Source organism: Myodes glareolus, chromosome 3, assembly GCF_982192425.1.
Source record: "Myodes glareolus chromosome 3, mMyoGla1.1, whole genome shotgun sequence".
NCBI classification, from domain to species: Eukaryota; Metazoa; Chordata; class Mammalia; order Rodentia; family Cricetidae; genus Myodes; species Myodes glareolus.
The window spans coordinates 87,347,539-87,368,750 of NC_142028.1; the positions used below are offsets into that span (position 1 = coordinate 87,347,539).

Genomic DNA, 21,212 nt, shown 5'->3' on the forward strand with positions numbered 1-21,212 from the left:
CAAATGGGGCTGCGAAACTTTGCAGCAAGCCAATTTTTATGTCAGCTTTTCCCCCAGCTATAAGAGCAGACAAGCATTTAATGTGGGGAAGCAGAGGAAAAGACATGGCGGCGGGAGACACACTTTTTGTTCATTCCGTCTCTCGGAAGCATGTATCGCACAGTCCTGAGTACCAGGAAGAAGAGATGCTGCTAGGAGGAGAGGAAACTGGTTAGGGCAACACGGACACTTCAATTACAGTTAGCATTTACTGTGCACTTACAGATACACTCAATACTCTGGCCCCAATGCGGCATGTGCACTGTCGCCTTGGATCTCATTTCAACTGAATAAATGTATAGACTCTGTCAATAGTCTTTGACCAGCCGCGATCTGATAGTTGTAGCTGAGAATCCACTGAAAATAAACAATTCACTAGTTATCCGTTTTTGATAATACTAAGAAAAAAAGGGCTGCTAGAAATGACTCTTGAAATAGTGCAGCCAATTTTTAGCTCGTTCTGCAGAACTGGAACTGTTTCATCTAAGAGGGTTGACCTCAAAATCCAGTTGCAGCTCAAAAAGACTAATGACCTAACCCTGCTAATCATGACAATTAAAGATGGCTTAACTATAAGGCCTAATATGAAAGCCATATAAAATTACATTAAAGCTTAATTGTGAGGCAATGTCCACTTTTATCCGAAGATACCTGGTCATATTTTTTTTTCAGAATAACGCAATTATTTTTTCAAAGAACACTATCTCTGTATGTAACACTTGAATTAGAGAATCTAAGGTGACAAATAAAGAAAAGAGATAATTGCCTTTGTAGAATACACTTTCTAAAACCACACATTAAAACATGAGAATGTCTCCACCATCTTTGTGACGTTAGCTGCATGCCAACTCTCCTTCTTTCCAAAGACACAGCCCACTGGAGACAGAAGAATCACAATTATTGGCCACATATTGGCATGCTCTCAATACCCATCATTTTATTGCAATAAAATAATTACTAGACTCTCGTATAGAGCAGGTATAAACAAACACCGTGCAACTCTGGAAGCCAGGAAGAAATCATCAAAGCCTCTCACTAGTCCACAAAGAAGTGAGATCTAGCAGAAGAAGCAGTCCTGTGGAGGACAACTATCCATGCACAGGACCAGAACCAAAGTAGATATAACTGCCAGACATGCTGGCCACAAAGGAGCCATGTTTACTTTGCTTGGCAAGTCAGTAAAGCCACACATGAGACTAGTCCCATTCTGCAGGATCCTGAAGAACCACGCTTTTGTTGAAAGGACATGCACAGTGAAAAGGACTCCCCCACCACCATGCCCCAACTGCATGTAGAACAAATATAATCTACTGAATGAATAGAAGTTGAAGCCTGGCCTTTCATGGGGGTCCTCTTCCCACCCCTCCCTTTTGCTTCTGCTTGCCATCAGTTCCGTTGTTGGGTCTGCCTTGACATTCATCCAATCCCCTTGAGGCTCACTTCAAAAAGACAGTCCGGCTGGGAAAAGCTCTGAGTTTTCTACTAAAATGGAATTTCCCTCTTTCACCATTATTGGCCAAGACCAGGGTTCCAACAGCTGTCCAGCTGTGTGACACTGAGGAAAGTCACTGAGGTTTTCCCTGCCTCAGTTTCTTTACACGGATGATGGACAGCTGCCAAATCAATGAAGTTACTGCGGAACTAAGCGAGCTCCCACCTGTCCTGAGACTGAAAAATGGCCAAGGAAGAACATCCTCTTAGCCAGCGCTTCACGAGTATGACATCATAGTTTCTTTTGTGGTTTGATCAAGACCTCGTGTCTGGTATGAGAGCACATGACCAGGGGAAACTGGGCCAGTTTAAGTCTGCTTCCTGAGAATGAACAAAGTATAGGAAGAAGCAAGCAGGATAGCAGATCTTCCCAGGCTGCTGGCCCTGTATTCAGTAGGTGCCTAATCCCTATGTGTAAAACTGCACCGGTTCTGTTCCGTGCTCTACTCACAAACAAACACAGACAGAGACAGACAGACAGACAGACAGACAGACAGACAGACCACAGGGCCACGGAGACACCCTTGAGACAAGAATGCCAAGAAGGCCCCCTTTATTGTGCTCAGGGGCAGCTTCTATAGGGCTCTGGCCACGCCCCAGCTCTCGGGATCTTTCAGCTGCAGACCCATCAGAACCCACTCCCCTGCCATCAGGGTCTCCTGCTTGGAGCAGCTGCAGGCTGCTCAGAGCCAAGGAAAACAAGTTGTTTACAAGAAATTCAGGATATGGTGATCCGCAGTCCCCAACACCTAAGTACAGGAAGAATCTTACAGACATGGGTTTATACAGTTTCAAAGACTTTCAAAGCTACTGTATGAAAACGGATAGAACTCAGACTGTTTTCTCTCCTCCCACTTCAAAGGCCAGAATCTAGCACCTCTCCATTTCCCCTGGGCATCTAGAGTCACTCGTCTGGTAAAATGTGATACATTCGAGTGCTATGAGTGAATCTCTGAAGTACACCCCTGTATCAATAATGACGGGAAACACCAGAGCCATTCTGAATGGAAACCCAAATAGCGAAGCTGTAGTAGAGACCGCACACAGCAAGGGCCTGCCATCCCCTTTAATTTTCCAAAAGCCAGAGGTTGAGTGAATTCTGTGAAGTAACTCCAAATTATTTAGGAAATTCATTTCTTTGTAATTAAGGAGATTAAAGTCCTTCGGGGCCAGAAACCATGTGACAACGCAAATCATTTTCCCCAGTAAAAGCTGTGAAACCCTATCAGTTAAATTCAGGCTCGTCTGGAATTTTGAAATGCTTCAATAATGTTTCTTTGCTCCACACAATCTGCAGTAATTTAATATTTCTGAAGTGTGTCAGGTTTTTTATAATGAGCTCTTCAAGTCTAAATGTGAATTATGTAACATTCCACTACAGACATTCTGTCTAGTGAACGGCTTCCGAAATGGAAAATCCCATGTTGGGTACGTGAGAGGGTGGGGGACAAACATACCCAACCTCAAAGCAGAAGAAACAGCTATGCCTCCATTCGACAAACAAAGCAGGGAGGCTTTTGCAACTCTAACAGCACAAACCACAAACACAAGCTAAAATGTACATTTATGTGCTCTTTCCCCACTCTAGAGTCCTGGGATAAAATGGCTATGACGTTTTCAGACATTGCTTATTCAATCATTCGCCAATGTAAAAAGTGAGATATTTCTCTTTAGCCAATGAGAAAACTGAGACACGGCCAGGAGAGGAGCTTGTCCATGGTCACCTGCTGATTAAGTGGCTTAGTACAGAACAGTGGTTCTCAATCTGCCTACTGCTGTTCGACCCCAAAGGGGTCGCGACCCACAGGTTGAGAAAACTGCTTGTGTAGACCAAAGCACAAGCCACGCTTCACCCCCATCCACTTCTTACTTAAGCACGGAAGAAGGAGTAAGGGACATGTGGTCTTTCTGGCCCTTAGAAAATTACTCAGCTGTTAAAATGAACAATGTAGGAACAGCACAAGCTATAACATGGAGGAACCTTGGGAACAATGGCTTAGTGAAGGGAATCAGACAAAAGAGGCTGCGTATTGTATGATTTCATTTCTGAGAACTGGTCAATACAGGTAAATCTGCCGAAGCAGATCAGTGATTATTACGGATGAATCCAGTAGGAAAAGAGACAATTTAATAGAAACAACGTCCATTTTGGGGGTGATGAAAATATTCTGGAACTCGATAGAAATGATGGCTGTAACTTGCAAATAATCTGTGATGTGTGTAATAGACACATGTTAAAATGACTAAATTATGCTATATTAATTGCATCCTAATGAAAAAAATCGCAGTAATACTGCCCCAGCTTGATACATGCCAATAAGGGTACATATTCCCTTAAAAAAAATAACACAAGGAGTGCCCACAAATTTGAAGGCATTCTTCAGGATTAGGAACTTCGTATATGCAGCATTGTAAACTGCACTCAACCATCGTGGTGTTGTGGTTGGTGTCGCAGGACATTGTCCTCGGTGTTGTCCACATTATAAGCACATGAAGCAGGCCATTTCAGCACTGAGCAAATGTCTGCAAGGTGCAGGCAAGCAGCCCTGGGTTCCCCATCAGTCAGTTAAGAACTGTACAACAGAATGTGAGGGATTTGGAAGGAAAAGAGAATGGCCCCGTAACAAGGCCAGTTCACTCTGGGAAGCAAACTACCTTTGGGTGTTGTGGCAAGAAAGACCTAAGTCTGAGGTCTCTTTTAAAAAAGGGACAGGGCAAATTAGCCAGAAGATGGTAATGATTTCTACACGAGAGAGAGGGTTGGATGGTGCAGTGGCCAGGTGGCAGGTTGGAGTGATAAGGCGAAGGGTAACCATTCTCAGACAACAGTTCCTTGTGGAATTTGCACACCATTCTAGGCAGCTGAAAACTTAACAAGGAGGGGAATTGGGGGAAGGAATCTGGGCTCTTCCTATTTATCATATCAGGATGGATTTTTTTAAAATCAAGGTAATAGATTGAATAAAAGAAGAAGACCTAGCCCTATTCAGGGAGGAAGAGTCTGGACACACACACAAAAATGAAGCACATTATTTCTATTTTATGCTCCATGAGAAGCAAAAGCCCAGCCGTGGAAGGGCTGGGCAGGAAAGACAGGTCAAGTCACTTAGGAATCTGCAATCGCACAGCATGCACTTCCTCTTGGATAGGAAGAGAGTCCAAAGTTTAAAAAGTAAGTGTCAAACACGTTTATCAGGTTCTTCTGCTTCCTGCAATATGACAGGCCAAAGAATTCTGAAACTATTCTGGCACATTACAAGACCGAGCAAGGAAGGAGTGCACCTCTGTCTTTGGAGTCCAAGTTCTCAGGAAGAAAGGACTTTTGAGTCTACACAAAGAGTAAAGCAGGAAAGAACACTAGGGGGCAGATTAGAAACTGGCGGTTTCAGGGCATGAGATCTAAATATAAATTATGTGTGTTTGTATTTAAAGGCGTATGCGTATCTGTGTTTTCCTTCACTAAACAGCAAAGAATCCCAGGACCAGTGAGTCACATCCTACTTGGAGGGTGGCCTCTAGCTCCATTCTTTACCCATGAAGCCAGGGCTGGAGTGGAAGGGAAGAAGACCAGTCTCAAATGCCATGTTCTTCCAGAAAGTGAGAATTGCGCAGGGTGAAGCTAAAGGGGGGAAACAAAGGTCTTAGGACAATGCCACCTCAGATGGAAAACTTCAAGCAGCAAGATGACAGCAGGTCGAATACAACAGAAATCCATGAGTCCACACCTGCAGGAGGCAGAGAACACCCCAAGTGAGTCAGTCCTGCCGAATGTGTGATGTTACCTGAGCACAGCCATGTGAAGGACCCTGAGGTTCACAGGGGTACAAAATCGTCCTCTAGGAAGCAAGTGTTGATAGTACGTGACGAAAATGTCCTCCACAGCTTCCTGGTCCTCCGGATATTCCCAGCCTGCATATTCCTCAACAGATACTGTTCCCACTGATCCAGCTGTGGACCGGAAACCCCACCTCCTTGTGACTTCAGTCACCCCACCTTCCCATCCAGCTGGACACTATCACCTGCCTCTCTGTTTAACTCTGCAAGAGAACTGGCTGAGCTTTCAGGATACTGAAATTTCTCCATCCCAGCACCCGTCCCAGCTTTCGTTGCGATTCTGTGTGTTTGCCATTTCTTTATTCTCTTGCCATTTCAGTCGGGTCCAAGTCCCTGGAGCCACGCTGGACATGCCCAACCCTGCTGACAGAAGAACAAAGGGGACAAGGAAAAGGCTCCGTTGTAGAGAGCGGATGCTGACACTGAGCCACAGTAACAAGGAGATGCTGCAACCATACATCAACATTTTGCAACCATAAGAGTAGAGACTAGTTAGATACTGGTCTGAGTCACATGTAGATCTGGGGACTTTTGATGAGGAACAGGACTTCAAAGGCCTTTAAGTAGCTTCCCACTTCATCTATGGGTTCCCAGGGGAAATCTGTGATCATACAATGGAGGAATTGAGTGTCTCCATTACCTAATGAAGCTCAGTGTCAACGAGGAGGGCGGAAGGGAGGTGCCCTAGGATGCAGCATCTCCTCCCCCGCCAAGTCCCCTAACCATGGCTCTACCCAGGTTAAACCTTTCAAAGTGGGGGGCCGTGGGTACCAGCTATGTTCGACAAAATCGCAACAAACCACAAAGCTAGGCTAGAGGAAGTTTAGAGGGAAAGAAACCAAACACACCAAAACTAAAATCTATATACAGGATCTTGTTGTGAAGGGAAACGACACTGAAAACTATATGAGGTAGCATTACTGTATCCATGTTAAGGCTAGTTGATAACTTCTCTATGGTTATGTAAGAGAAGGTATCTATTCTTAAGAAAAGACATCAAATATTTAGAAGGGCCAAGACACATCTAGATTACTTTGAGATGATCCAGAAAAAAAAATTGTGTTCATGCAAATGCACATATGTGTTTATGAATACCTAAAACATGATGTCTATACATGATAAACCACAAGGGATAAAATATTAGCATTGGAACCTAAGTAAAAGACTTAAGTAAACTCAAATTCATTCACTTTTCAACCAATTTTGAATTTTTCATGTTATACATACATGCATGCGCATGCACACACACACACACACACACACACACACACTACAACTTAGCTTAAAATCTAGCACACAGTACCAGCAGAAATGCTTTTTGTTTACATTTTTCAATGTATTTATTTCTTATTACTGCGAGAGCACAATATCACAGCACAAATGTGGGGGTTAGAGAACAACATCACAGTCATAACAATCAGTTCTCTCCTACTTTTACAGAGTTTCCAGGGATGGAGGAGCTCAGGCCACCGGACTTGTTGAATGAGCACCTTTACCCTCTGAACCATCTTGCTGGCCCGAAGCAGTACAGTACTAAAGAAGGTTCAATGGAGGTAGGCCAAACTCATGTAAAATAGTTCACAAACAAAACACATTTCTCCTTTTCAAAACCAATGTAAAAGATAAATGATATTTTTCTCTGAAATAGCTGCTTGGTGCCACTTTTCTTGGGGAAAAAATTATCTAGAGGCCAACTATGTATAAAGTTTGTCAGATTACTCATTGCAAAATGGGATGGTAAGGAAATTAATTCTACGTGTGGACACCACTCGGGACAAGTCAAATCTCTGAGGAAATGTGTTTTGTTCAAGTACAATGAATGGTACTCCTCAAAGGCAGGGACCAACAGTGGCTCAAGTGTCTGCCAGCCTCCAGCAGCCAATGACGCTGAAGAACGTGTTTGTCTAATCGAATTCAAAGCTAAACAAAGTCATAACCAGGTTTTAGCAATATTCAAGGAGTTTCCTTGACAGCCACATGGCACACTGAGGGGTGTTTCATTTCACCAATGGGTCATAAAGTTTCATTAATAGTTTTAGGACCATGGAAATTCATTATGTAACTGTAAAGGTATTGGAAAGAGTTGTGAGAGCATCCTGCAATCCCAGCACTTGGGAAACAGGGGCAGCCAGATCAGTAATTCAAAGCCACCCCCAGCTGCATAGTGAGCCAGCCTGGGTTACATGAGAGCCAATATGGGAAAAGCAAAACAAAACAAAATAACAATAACAAAATCCAAAACTTAAAGAAAGTAAGAAAATCAGACAGACAGGAAGGTAGGCTCACCATCTTAAGCCATCTCGCCATGGGTTTACAATACCATGGGCTCTTCTACAAAACCCTGGTCTCTAACTTCACAACACACACAAGGTGGCAGGCTCTAAACTTAAGGAGAAGTCCAGAGGCTGAGTTCGACTCCTGCCCGACTCCACCACTGACTCCTAGTGGCTTTAGTTTCTTGAGCTAGTTAATTAGCCTCAACTTCTTTTTTTAAAATATTTATTATGTATACAATATTCTGTCTGTGTGTATGCCTGCAGGCCAGAAGAGGGCACCAGACCCCATTACAGATGGTTGTGAGCCACCATGTGGTTGCTGGGAATTGAACTCAGGACCTTTGGAAGAGCAGGCAATGCTCTTAACCTCTGAGCCATCGCTCCAGCTCCCCAGCCTCAACTTCTTCATCTGTGAAATAGGGGAACTTTCTATCCTGATGAGTTTTTGAGAAGCTAAATGAGCAAAATTGTGTGAAATCTCACAGCTGCCTGCTTTCATCCCCTCTGTTCAATGCTGCCCTGTTCTGCCCTTGCCTTCTTGCCTTCTCTCGGTCTTAATTCCTATCTTTTAACATTTTTCTAGTTTTATTTATGTATAACTATTTTGCTTGCATGTGTACCTATGCACCACATGCATGTGTGGTGCCCACAGAGGCTAGAACAGGGTGGCAGAACCCCTGGAATCATCTGTACTGTATTTCTTATTGGCTCTAAGAAGGGCATTGAATCCTCTAGAACTGGAATTATAGATGGGTATGAACTGCCATGTAGACACTGGGGATCAAACCCAGGTCCTCAGAAGAATAGTCAGTACTCTTAACCCTGGAGCCATCTCTCAGGTTACCTTATTTCCCATCTTTCAATATAGCTATGCATCTACTTTCTTAGTTAGGCATCGCATGCTACCCCACTTTGAATAGAAACTTACTAGACCACCTTTGGATGACAACATCTACAGAGTCAGGGCCCAGGGCATGGTGCAGAAGGCACATCAGAAGTTTGAGAAGCCACTGATAAAGTGGCTATTGGAAGGCTGTTCTCTAGGAATCCACTACTCTATACGCTCAAAGGGAGAAAAGACATCATCAAGTTTTCAAGTGGTTCTTAGGTAGGCAACTAAGACTCTCAACCCACAGAGACTGCGCAACCCACGGTGCAATGTGAAGAAAGCCGGCAGGACGGCACACAGCACACAAAGGTCTACCTCACGTTGGGGCCTGATAGCAGCAGCGGGTCGAGGAGACTTTGTCAACAATTAGGATGTGGAGTTAAGACGGAAGAGACTTGCGAATACCAGCCATGTTGACAAGCAAAGCTCTAGCTGACAGAGATGGAGGTCCTAGAGAGAGAAACGGAGACTGAGACAGAAACACAGAGAGACGGAGATCATGGAGCCAGAAAAGAGATGGAGACCGCGAGACCCAGAGAGATGGAGATGATGAAGCCAGAAAGGGACAGAGAGATGGAGAGAGATGGAAGCAGATGCAGTCCATAAGGACAGAGAATAAGCAGCATTAACTCTCTCATAAACCACCTAGTCTTGGAATTCATTCATAGCGATAACAAAAGAACCTGGGCAAGCCTGTGGATAAAAACACACACTGGTAGAGACGTCACACATTCTTCACAGCTGCGGAGGTAACGACTGGCTATCACGTGAAATACCTCGGGGGTACCAGAGAAGATGAACAGGGACAGTTCAGGTTCTGTTGCTATGGTGTTAGCGCAGGTGTTGAGGGTCCTGGAAGTCAACAGCCAGGAGGGGAATGACAGCAGGGCTACATCAGTAGGGTTTCTTGTTTAAAAGCTTCTGCTATTCAGTGGCCCTTGCCTAAACCGTCCCAGATAAATGAATCTTCAAGGGGGAAAGGCCCAAACCAATCCAAACCCAAAACTAGCTCTCCTTCAGAACAGAGCTATTAATCAGTATTGGACAATCAAATCAGCCCCACTCTCAGCCTCTCCACAGCGCTCTACACAGCTGTCTAGAGATGCTGGAGGTTTGGAGCGATGGAACAAAGACTGTCTCCTGCTTCATCCACCCAGGGCAGAGGCCCAGCCAATCACTGGATGGCTTCCCCCACCACAGCAATCCAAAGGAGCCCCTCATGGGTCCTTTCAGCCACAGTGCTCTCCAGTGCTCCCTCCTGCCCTGGCCAGGCAGGATACATTGTTCATTTGCTCCTCTTTACTGAACCTTGTTCCGCTCCTCTATGTGTCTTCCTGCAATGTGTGAGACTGACACAAAACTACTGCTGTCCCCTGGGGTCTTGCAGGAAAAGAGAGACAAGCATTTAATGAGGCCCTCGCAGAGAGGGGACCTTCAATAAACAAATGCTGCATTTGGCAGCTTCCACTTGCTGATTTGCTTAAAATATATCAGGTCCTTCTTTGCTCTCCCTTCCACAAGCTGCATTTCATTATCTTCAAAGAGAGAGGTTGGGGGGAGGAGGAAGGAAGGGAGTTGAGAAAAGCACGCAACCGATGCTGCCATGTTACCTGGCTTTTAGGCTGACCTTGGGCAGGGACTCATCTCAACGCTGTCCAGATCACAGTGACCATCGATGACTTCTCCTGCAAGAGTTCTGGCCATGCAAGGCCCCACTAACAGAAGCACTAACAGAAGCATCATCTCCCCACAGAAAGTACAAACAGGTGGCATCCTCTCTCCCACCGCTGACATCCTATTTCCCCTTCTCCTCTTCTCTAATGTCAAATTTTTATCACCTCCCTTTCAAAAAATAGGCCATAGTCTTTCTTTGCTCTGCTAATGATCTGCTAGTCCGATCTCAATTACTGTAAAATGGAATACATGGATGTCTCAAATTTTCTCCACAAAAGGAGCTGCACTTGACGGGAAGCAACCCAATTTCCACAATTATCTCCCTGACAAAAAGCATAGGCAACAACGATAACCATGGGGCTGTGTTTTCCCGAAGCCGTAAATGAGGACGGACGCTCTAACAAAGGCCATCTTGTTTCTGTTGTTCCCTGATTTGTGAGAGTATTTATTTGAACCATCTCACAGAAATATAAAAATGCAATTCCTCTTGGCAACTCCCAAACAACCAAGCAACATGGAAGGCTGTTTGCACCACTCAGAAAAGCTCCTCTCAGAGCCACTGCTCAGCATCCACTGCATCTCACCTCAGACACCTCCTCTACCACAGACCTGCCTCTTGTGCACACGAGCGACTGCTTCTGAGCAGACAGCACACATGACAGAACCCAAGATCACTGTAAGTAGCGCCTGTCAGTGCAACTGCAGTCCAGCCCTGGAATTCTCACTGTACAGCCTATGTGTGCGCATCCGGGGTACTGGACAAAAAGTCAGGCGGCTCTAACAGGTAACAGGGCTCAGAGATGGGAATAATAGATATGACAGCTCCCATGAATCTCGGGGGCCAGCACGGCCCTCACTCTCACTGGTCAAGAAGCACAAAGGGATGCATATTACTTAAGGCCCTGAAACTCCATGTGGTCACTGAAAAATGGAATGACTCACAACACACACCACATAAGGCTATTATAATATATGACGTGCTCCATAGAAACCATTCACCACATAGAGGGCAGTGCACAGTGGAGGCAGAGAAATGTCCCTCCAAAGGGTTCATTGCTCTCATTTCCAGGAAGTGATAGAGATGAGTTAGATAATGAAAATTTGAACTTTTGAACTCACAGAGTTCAGATTACATACAATGTTTTAGATGGGTAAGGCCACAGAGACACTGAAATGCCATGAACACATTTTGCATGTAGAATCTTTGGGACAAGACAGCAAACGGTGATGGACGGAATAAGGACGATCACAGATGTCCAGTCTTTCATTCTGCAACTCGTCCGTCTGTTTTCTTAAGTGACAAAGGACTCGTGTATATTCACCCTGCTTCCTACACCCCTTTTACCCAAGTCAAGTACCAGCTCCCTGCGCCTGGGTTAGATTCTTCATTCAAACATCAGTTGAGCCCAGCAAGAAAATCTATCCAAAATGAATACAGAAAAAGATAGACATGCGCTCTCTTTCGAGCATGTGGCCTCAATGACGCAGACTCTGTCCATGAGACCAGCACCAGGGAACAGCCCTAGGGCAGCACAACAGGGGCCCAGCAGGAACTTTGTGTTGGCAGAAGCCATGAGGTGGAAAGAAAGTTCATGATTAGCCTGGAGGTCACTTTAGGGGAAGAAGCAGCTGAGGGCACTCAATTGTGGGAGCAAACAAAGTCCCACGCAATGCAAACAAAAGGATTAATTTAGCTTTAGTTCCCAGGAGGCATCCAAGACCTTTCCTGCTAGGAATTCATATGCCAGCCTTCATGAGGACAGACTGCATGGCTGATCCTAACTAAACTCCAGCATGAACTCTTACTAAAGGCCTTGTTGCCAGCAGGGGACAGCCTCTGCCAGGGGGTGGAAGCTACTAGTTACCTACAACTTCCAGCCAAGCACACCTGCTTATCCTTGTCACCAATCAGGGCTGCTCACCGAGGAGCTCACAGGGGAACCAGGAGTACCGCTGCCTTGCAGACTCATCTTGAGATTTCACTCTGTGCTTCCACTACCTCCCCGATCCAGGACCCAACACGGCGGCCTCTTGACATCCTTGAGCTCAGTGTCTACCTCTGTGAAGCCAAGAACTGGAATCTTTTTTTTTCTGGAAAGGCTTCTGAGTGAATACAGAAGGTACCATGTGCTGCACTTGACCTCACAGTGGGAGAGGAACACATTACATAGCATTTGCCTTTCCTTCCATTTCACTTGTATAGAATTATTTAGAATGAAGAGGGAACTTTTTTTCCAGTATTTATCTCTTATACTATGTATAAGGGTTTGTCAAAATTAATAAAAGAAACCAATTACAAAAAAATATATATTTCTGTTGTGAAAAGTGAGATCTGATCTACTAACTTTGCCTGACCCTCAGGCGCCAGTCCAGGATACCTCTCCCAACCCACAACTCAGTCCCCATCCACACAGGAAACCCATGGACAGTTCCATCTAGAGACCATGGATTCAGAGATGACTGGACATCAAATGCCACACAAGTCCTTGCCTTTTAAAACTCAGTCCCCTCTTTGCTGTTTCAGCGGGAATCAGATGTCAAAGCTCACAGTAAGATTATTCAGAAGATTTCATAGTGTGAGGTTTGCGTAAGGGAGACCTCAAAGGACAGTTCAGGACCCCAGAGACAGAGTGGTATTATTGCCAGGCCTGGCGGAGGTCGTCCAGAACTAAGGGGAAAAGCTCTTTACACAAAGCTTTGACTTTTGGTGGTAGACCCAAGGCAACCCAGCGGGAAGAAAGCCAAAGGAGGGCTGGAAAGCAGACCTGACTCATTTCCTCCTGCCGTGGTGCAGGATTCACCAATTCCAATAAGCATCCGGGAGTCCCAAGGTTGGACAGATAGGCGGCCGGACAATGAGACTGAGGGAGTCCACACAGGACAGTCTCTGAGATTAAAGGGAGAAAGTTGGGGAATGGAACAGAGTGTCCTAAAGGGACAAGGAGAAGACATCCGCTCAAAATCCTAGTTCAGACCCTGAGAACACTATGTCACGGTCTCTATTCTTCAAAAGTCTAAGGAACTCCATGCCCACGTGCTTGGGTTGGAGCAGAAAAGGGAAAGAGACGGTGACAGAAGCAGAATGACACTCAGCAGGCTGCCTTTGTGCCGTGGTCTGTGCTAAGCATGACTTACCCCTGTCTCATTGAATCTTTGCTTAGCCTGGAAGCTGTTGTTAGACCCATTTTGCAGCAGGAGAAACTAAGGCACAGAACTGATGTGACATCCAGTTCTAGGCATCACTTCTCTGACAGAACCCAAGCCACCCCAGCATCCCTCACTAAAAGTATTAAGTATCAAATGTTTCCATAAAACCAGCCTGCCTTGTATCAGCTGTCAGTCTCACCTACCTGCATCTGGTCCCACAGTGAGCCTGAAGGCCACCTGAGGGCACAGATGGCCATCTATTTCCCTTGCATTTTCCTTTGTCCCCGTCTTAATAAGATGCAAGAAACCTCCCCATGTATATTAACTGAATAAATAAAAGCGTGAAATCTTTCAAATCTCTACAATACTATTTTTTCTTGGTTTAAAAATAACCTGCTTAGCCAGACACTCAGAAACTTCTCTTCTCTCTTTAAAACAGGCCGATGTTATTTTTTTTAACACACATATCGTATTGAGATTCACAACTCATCTCTCCCACAAAAAATACCCCTAGGCTCCTTGTCTATTCAGGCAAGCACTTGCTCGGTAAATTCGGAGAACAGTTCAGATTAATTTCTGCCTGCCAAGAATGAGCTTGCTTGGGTAGCCTCTGCTCATGCAAAACTTTTAAAAGGAATATGGGACTCGCATCCTTGAGGGGGTCCCACAACTGTCCTCAAAGAGGGCTGCTGATGACAGCTAACAAAATCCTGATAACAGCTAACAAAAGCAACACCATGATTAAAGACGCAAGCATGGCTGTTCTGCCTACCAACAGCTTGTTTGTGTGTCATGTCATGGGACAGGGTTTCTAAAGACCCCAAGCGTCTTTCAAACACTTCACCATTAACTCACCTTACCTGCTCGGTGGGGCGGCTGAGGTGAGCTGGGACAGGCTCACATGGAGGCTGAGGCCTGAGGCCTAAACAGCTTCCTCTCTAGCTCCCTCCTTTCCACGCTCACCTCCCATTTTCCTTTACTTGGAAGACAGCACAGCCGCAGAGCAAGGAAAAAGAACCCAGGGACCCAAGGGAAGGGAGTCTCAGAAGATGGCCCTCTGTTCACAGCCACCATCCTGGTTTAGCAAGTACCTTATCTTTTGAGTTCTTATTCGATCCACATGGCAAGCTGGTCAAGTAGATGATGTTGGTCTCATTCTACCTTGGATGGCAAAGCCAAAAGTCTGTGGTTTCTCAGCAAACAACAGCTAAAACGAGAATTCCTGTCTTCTGATCCAAGGATCCTTTCTCATACCTCGCAAATGGCACCTGACTCCTGGGTCTTTATTATACTTCCTTAATGACAGCCTCAGTTCTGAACTTAAAATGAAGACCATGGGGACTAGGGATGTGGGTGTAGGTTATTCCCATCCTGAATGACACTAAGAAAGCTGGGTCTTTTACTCTCTACTCAGCCCTACCCAGTGAGGCCACATCTCCTCCTTCATCTGCAGAGTCAAGACCACACCCCTTCACTATCTGTCCAGTCCCTGATCCCTGGCCAAGGCTATGGGGCTTTGGAGGATGTTCTCTCTGGAAGGAACTTCAACCTTTGGTCATTAAAGTTTGTAATCTAAATTAGGAACACTCTTCAGGAACAAAGGAATCAGGAGCAAGATAACCAGATTCACGCTGAACAGCTTCCACAGCCAAACTAGTAAATTAATTACTCCAGGCCATTAATTGGGTTTTCACAAAAAAACAAAAACCTGAACTGTCTCTGCTAGGTGCCCATTAACTGGCAGCTTAGACAGGGCTGCTAACTGGTCCTGTAAATCCCCTGCAGTCTGTGAGTTTCCAGGCTTCAGCCCTTTAGGTCCACCAAGGAAGAGAGGTCATGTGATCAGCAGGAAGCTAGGCAAGATCTCCTCCCCTCAGGAATTCCAGGGGGAAACACACACAGGAAAATCAGAGGTGAAGAACTAGGAATATCAAATAGGCCTTTGAAAACCTGCATAAAAGCCACAGCCCTTTCCCCAAGCTCAAGTCAAGAACTTAAAATGTAAAGTGGAGATTAAAGAAAAAAAGAGAGAGAAATTCAAAAAGGAGACATAAACCCAGTATATTTTAAAAGCAGAATTTAAAAATTGTCAGTATGATGTGCAGAGCCTTTTCATCTCCTGACTTTTATCCCTCCATTCTGGTGGCACATAGCCAGAAAAATCACACGATAAAATAAGAAGTTGCTTCAAATAATCACAAGGCCTGAGGGCTCAAAAGTACTTCCACATTAGTGTGCCCAAATAAAATGCTCTTGATACTGCTTGGAAAATAACCTGACAGGGACTTTGGTCCCCTTTTCATAGACAGAGTAAAGCAGGCTCTAGGAAGGAGGGCGATCCACCTGGAGCTGCCACCCTTGGAGGTGCAGGGAAGGGCCAGTTAGACCCCCAGGGTTCAGGCTTCCAGGCTACACCGTAAAGCAGGAGAGGATACTGGAAATGGCCTGTACCCAAGGCTTAGAGTTGTTGTTGCCACATCTTAAGAGACTGACCGATCACCCAATTAGAACATTCTGCAGACTCATTAGCCAGGTCACCTGGTTCCCAGTCCATCTCAGCCACCACTGGGGTCCAACAAACCATACAGCTTTCATCACTGATTCATTCCCCACTACCGTACACTGTTAACATCTAAAGTCATCGCTTTGCCAGTAACACTACTCGGAGATGAAGGTGTTTTCAGAAGTATAATAAGAACATAAGAAAAAAACCTTTAAGAATTAAAAAAGACAATCAAACTTTTGCGTACTCTAGAGAAGGAGGCCTCTGTTTCGAACATAATTTCCCCTGAGTCAGCTTCACAGAGTGGCTTCCAGAAAACGTGCTCAGAACCCCAGGCATAGGGAGAAAGAACTCATGGGAAATACCTCCGCATGCTGAAAGCAAACAAAACCCCATAGCCTGAACACATTTATTTCTAATAAAGATCTCTACCCTGAGATAAAAAATTAAATGAAATTAAATAGCACAATACCCATGTTCACCAAGCTGCAGAGCCAAACACCTGGGGAGACAGCTGCACCAGCCCGCCAGCGACACTGGCCACCCAGGGAGGAAGGAGGACAAAGGGCACAGTTCAGATCACAGCTACTGACTTTGAGGAGTGATCATCAGAGGACTGGGGCAGGGTGTGGTCACATGGAGAGACACAGCTAAGGGTCCACCGTAAATGCAATCAGGGCAAGGAGCATGGAGCACAGACCTGGCAACTCCAAATACACCTGCTGACTTACACAGCTAGCAGACCATTCAAGTGCATTTTCAAGTGGGGTTTTTGCCATGGGTTATTTAGTTCTGGAGTGTAGCTTCTGTTGTGGAGGAGGGAGGCAGCTGGTAAACAGAAATATAAATCAAACATAACATGCCAGATGTGCTAGGAAAGAAGAGGGAGGGGGGCGTATACATCTCACTGGCGGCTGGAGAAGAGTCCGTGTTCAGGGGAGGGGCAGATAGCACCAGAGCAAAAGCATTTAAGAAAGTGGGAGTATATGGCATGGAGAAGTTGAGAAGAACATCAGATCAGAAAGCTCAGCTCCAGGGGCAGAAATCACATGGGCCAAGTCCAGCCTAAGGACAGTGAGGATTCTAGTATGGCAGGCTGGAGAGGGGGTGGGTAAAACACAGGCTAGCAAGGTACAGACCAGAGCCAGACGCTGGAGAACACAAGGTCTTTGCTCTTAAGCAGTTCTGTAATCTAGAGTTGGGGTTCTCAGTGGACACTAGCCATGTGACCCTAGAAAAGGAAAATCTTCAGGAGTAACCAGTTACATATTTGAAAGAAAGTGAATAATGAGAGATAGAGAGAGAGAGAGAGAGAGAGAGAGAGAGAGAGAGAGAGAGAGAGAAGAAAAGAGAAGAGAAGAGAAGAGAAGAGAAGAGAAGAGAAGAGAGGAGAGAAGAGAAGAGAAGAGAAGAGAAGAGAAGAGAAGAGAAGAGAAGAGAAGAGAAGAGAAGAGAAGAGAAGAGAGAAGAAAAACAGACAAAAAGAAGAAGGAAGGCAGAAGGGAAGGGAAGGGAAGGGAAGGGAAGGGAAGGGAAGGGAAGGGAAGGGAAGGGAAGGGAAGGGAAGGGAAGGGAAGGGAAGGGAAGGGAAGGGAAGGGAAGGGAAGGGAAGGGAAGGGAAGGGAAGGGAAGGGAAGGGAAGGGAAGGGAAGGGAAGGGAAGGGAAGGGAAGGGAAGGGAAGGGAAGGGAAGGGAAGGGAAGGGAAGGGAAGGGAAGGGAAGGGAAGGGAAGGGAAGGGAAGGGAAGGGAAGGGAAGGGAAGGGAAGGGAAGGGAAGGGAAGGGAAGGGAAGGGAAGGGAAAGGGTATTCTCTTCTCCTTGACGCACTAACCCTGGTTCTTTCACTGGGTAAGATGATTTCAAAGGTTGAATATTAGACTTGGTATCAAAATTACACTGGTGCCACAGATAAGGGCCAGAGTGACATCTCTCACTCAGGAAACTACAGGAGGGGGTTGGAATGAGGCTTTAGAAGTTCACTGTACTGAGTGGCTGAAGGGTAGGCTCCACAGTTGTGATGGACAGTGACAGAGGCAGCATGGTTTGCCAATGGCTGCTGCTGTCCTCGATGTCACGGGACAGGACCAAGAAGAGCTCTCACAACACGAGAGGTTGGTGGTCCCGAGGAGGATGCACCCAACCCAAGGGAAGAGAGTTAACCAATCCTGGCCTTCTGGATACTTGTTTTGAAGGTACAATGGAAGCTGAGGTCCAGGTTCAACAGGTCAAACGGCAAGATCGAAAAAAGTACTCAGACATCCGAGTGTCTGTGGCTGCCTGGAACTAACCTAGATGATTCTTGCCTCCCTGATAAGGCAAAGGAAAACCAGCTCTGCTGACTAACACGCCTTTATGGCATTAGACATTGCTCCCAATAAATGAACAGTGAGCTTAACTCCATCAGACAAGCTAATGTCACCTGGATGCTTTATGACCCGGAATGGCCAGACCTTTGACTTCCAACAGGTTCTATATTCAAGTCAAGCTGTGAGCATTTCAACTCAAGCCAACTTCATCTGATGCTGACTGGATCAGGGCTGCTGTGTGTGGATGCATCCTTCTTCTCAATGTGACTGAGAAACACACAGTGATAGGGAAAACAGAGGCCATGGATAAGGTGAGGTTGCCTTTCATTCCTGGCTCAAGACTTTACTGTTTGCTAGCTTCTCTGAAATTTGAGTGCTGACTTTTGTCTCGTGGAATTAATATTGTTGGGGAAAATAGGCAAAGTGGTTCTGGCCGACCACTGCCCGACTTCCCAAAGATGAAAGGGAATAATCCTTACACATACTTGTTCCACACACATCTCATCTGATCGCCTCAACAACTCCCCAGCCTTCAACTTGGGAAGTTCAATAGCAGAATCCAGAGCCAAGAGAGTTTATGACCTGTATCTTTCATTTCACACAACAGGGAGGCAGAGATGCAAAGAGGAGGGACATATAACTTTATCTAAGCAGATGCTTCCTACAATAATTCAGAGGCTCCTTTTTGATAATGAACTCAGCCAAAGGTAGTATGGCATCACAAACCCAGTGCCAAGGGGAACATCACCAGGACATGCGCTAATGCACTTAGGATCAATTTAGTTGTTGCTAGACCCAGGGTCCTACAATGGCTTTATTAAAACTCCAGCTCACATCAGAAACTGGAGAGAAAGGCTCTCTGTGCACTGAATGGAAACCAGTCCCCATCCCAAGTGTGCAGAGGAATGAGAGCCAATCTCCCCAAGCTCCTCATTTGCTGAAGTGGCTGCTGGGCAGCCATACAGTGTGCAAACTCCAACACGATGGCTTCCCACCTGCCTCTCCACTTGCTCATTATCTGGGGGTTGCAAGATGCTATTTCCAAATTCAAGCAAAACTGCATTGTCCACAACTCCATGGCATTGGGCTATGGCATGGAAGGCACTAGCTAGCTCTCATCGGGGCCCTACATTTGCTCAGGAATCCTGGGGTGAGGTTCTCCGAAAAGATGGTTTTGTGCATCTCTGTTTGTCATTACTCAGAGCAGATGGGGTGCTAAAATTAAGAATGTAGTGCCCCAGATTTTAGGCACTTGCTGTTTCTGTGGAAATGATACTCAGTGCAAGTGTGGGGTGAAGCCAAAAGAGAATGAGACCTCACGGTGCAGTTGGGAAATGACGGAGGTCTGGGATTATGTGAATGCCTTCAACAATTAACTGCAACTCCTCTGAGCCTCGTGGAATTTCTGCATTGCAACTGCTGGTCTCCCAATACTTCTCCCTCCATACAAAACACTTAAGGAGTCGGTACTCTCTAAACACGTGTGCATCACTATCCAACAGAGCTTCTCCTTGAGATTTTAAAACATGTTTGTGCTAGCTCTAGTGTTTCCATGGGAACGCAGTACCGTACCCGTTGCTCTACAGGGTTAAGTTGACTCTGCTCTGAAAACTGGACGGATGGGTGGGTGGGTGTATTGATGCATGTATGCATTTTCCATTCGTGAGTGGACACATGGATGGATGGGTGGATGGATGAATGGATGGATGGATGGATGATGGATGGATGGTTGGATGGGTGGATGGATGGATGGATGAATGGATGGATGGATGGGTGGATGGATTCTACCACTCACAATGTCAGGGTCATCAGCACTCAAATATACAAAACCACTACCACTCACCAGTATCTGGTAGTGCTCAATCAGTGGTTATTAGCAGACTTACTTCATAAACTAAAAGATATAATTCAAGCACAACTGTCCCCACTCCTGCAATTTCTATGTTGACAGCTAATGCTCAGTAGGAATAGATATGGAGTCGGGGTGAGAAGAGGAGGGGAGAAAGGACGGTTTGTGGTGACCAGCTCTGAAAACCCTTCGCAATATAACAGCCCCTTGAAATCCATGATGAATATTAGTATACTAACAATTTTAAAATGCTTATTATTGAAGAAATCGTTATACCTTTCTAGCCAGATGTTACAATTCATTTAAACAAATCTTTCCTCAGAATAACAGCAGACACCCCAAAGGCACTGGGGAATGCCTGCCACAATGGGCTTCTTTCTGTGGCAGGGTCTAACAGCTGTCACCCTCACCTTGTCCCCTTATCTCACAGTTCCTACACTCAACTGTCACACAACTTAAAATAGCTGCCTGGTGTCCTTCCTGCTATTCACACTCCACGTTTCAGCCTCTCCTTACTCTTTAGTCCATACTCCATGGAGCATCACGTTACTGTGTCTGTGTTCATTCGCTAACCCTCACTCCATCCGCTGCAGTGAGAACACAGTCCAAGAACACACCCCAAGTAGGGTGTGCTTTGATGGGTAGGTGGTAGGTAGATCAGGTGATGTTCAGAAAACATCTTAAACTTCCTAGGTTTCAGTTTTCCCATAGGTGTGGAGGGAATTTAAAGCTCTTTGATCACTGTCACTTTAAATATAAGTCATCGAGATCACAGTTACTAAGGCTACTATTCGATGGGAATTTTTTCCCCAGTGTTATTTTTTTCATTTCCTATTTAGTACAGCTTTATGAGAGAAAAACTATTTCCACCGGAAGAGTTAAAAACGAAAAACTATAGGAAAAGCATTAAACCCCTCAGGGCTGGTGATGGTACTCAGTGCACCCAGGCCCAAGTCATGGGGGTTTCTGTAATATCCAACTAGAAGGCCCACGAAAATACTGTTTCTGACTGTCGCAAAAGAAATATGACTCCGGTCCAGGTGTGGTGGTGCACGCCTTTAATTCCAGCACTCGGGAGGCAAAGGAAGGCAGATCTCTGTGAAGTAGAGGCCAGCCTGGTCTAAAAGGGTAGTTCTAAGACAGCCAGGGCTGTTACACAGAGAAACCCTGTCTCAAAGCGAATTAAAAAAAAAAAAAAAGCAAA

General features: G+C 45.5%; 1 protein-coding gene across 6 annotated transcripts in view; it reads right to left on the reverse strand.

The window, feature by feature from the left end:
• Dab1 (DAB adaptor protein 1) overlaps positions 1-21,212 on the reverse strand; it is a 1,122,840-nt gene that overhangs the window by 264,105 nt on the left and 837,523 nt on the right. Inside the window, exon 1 of one of the 6 annotated variants that reach the window (XM_048453227.3) lies at positions 16,326-16,422. The exons of 4 other annotated variants lie outside the window; for them this stretch is intronic. The gene's annotated coding sequence lies outside the window, so the exon portion shown is untranslated. Of the gene's footprint in view, positions 1-14,441; positions 14,721-16,325; positions 16,423-21,212 lie in introns of those variants that run through there. One more of the 6 variants, XM_048453228.3, reaches the window with a different exon arrangement.